Here is a 1,211-nt window from a genome sequence, read left to right as displayed (position 1 = left end):
CCAGCCCTGTGCCACCCGGGGGGTTCCAGGGTGCTGAGATGGCTGACGTTTTGCTCCGCTCTCGACGGTCACCGCGCAATGCAAGAACAGGCCAAAAACTGGCCAAAACGGCCCAAAAACGGGCCAAAACTGGCCATTTTTGGCTGCGCGAGCGAGCGGCGAGCGGCGGACAGCGAGCGAAGCGAGAGGCAGCACCGTCCCTGCTATACGAAAGCCCCATCCAGCCCTGTGCCACCCGGGGGGTTCCAGGGTGCTGAGATGGCTGACGTTTTGCTCCGCTCTCGACGGTCACCGCGCAATGCAAGAACAGGCCAAAAACTGGCCAAAACGGCCCAAAAACGGGCCAAAACTGGCCATTTTTGGCTGCACGAGCGAGCGGCGAGCGGCGGACAGCGAGCGAAGCGAGAGGCAGCACCGTCCCTGCTATACGAAAGCCCCATCCAGCCCTGTGCCACCCGGGGGGTTCCAGGGTGCTGAGATGGCTGACGTTTTGCTCCGCTCTCGACGGTCACCGCGCAATGCAAGAACAGGCCAAAAACTGGCCAAAACGGCCCAAAAACGGGCCAAAACTGGCCATTTTTGGCTGCACGAGCGAGCGGCGAGCGGCGGACAGCGAGCGAAGCGAGAGGCAGCACCGTCCCTGCTATACGAAAGCCCCATCCAGCCCTGTGCCACCCGGGGGGTTCCAGGGTGCTGAGATGGCTGACGTTTTGCTCCGCTCTCGACGGTCACCGCGCAATGCAAGAACAGGCCAAAAACTGGCCAAAACGGCCCAAAAACGGGCCAAAACTGGCCATTTTTGGCTGCACGAGCGAGCGGCGAGCGGCGGACAGCGAGCGAAGCGAGAGGCAGCACCGTCCCTGCTATACGAAAGCCCCATCCAGCCCTGTGCCACCCGGGGGGTTCCAGGGTGCTGAGATGGCTGACGTTTTGCTCCGCTCTCGACGGTCACCGCGCAATGCAAGAACAGGCCAAAAACTGGCCAAAACGGCCCAAAAACGGGCCAAAACTGGCCATTTTTGGCTGCGCGAGCGAGCGGCGAGCGGCGGACAGCGAGCGAAGCGAGAGGCAGCACCGTCCCTGCTATACGAAAGCCCCATCCAGCCCTGTGCCACCCGGGGGGTTCCAGGGTGCTGAGATGGCTGACGTTTTGCTCCGCTCTCGACGGTCACCGCGCAATGCAAGAACAGGCCAAAAACTGGCCAAAACGG

Source organism: Musa acuminata, unplaced genomic scaffold (assembly GCF_036884655.1).
Source record: "Musa acuminata AAA Group cultivar baxijiao unplaced genomic scaffold, Cavendish_Baxijiao_AAA HiC_scaffold_653, whole genome shotgun sequence".
NCBI classification, from domain to species: Eukaryota; Viridiplantae; Streptophyta; class Magnoliopsida; order Zingiberales; family Musaceae; genus Musa; species Musa acuminata.
Note: the sequence above shows the minus strand (reverse complement) of the source record.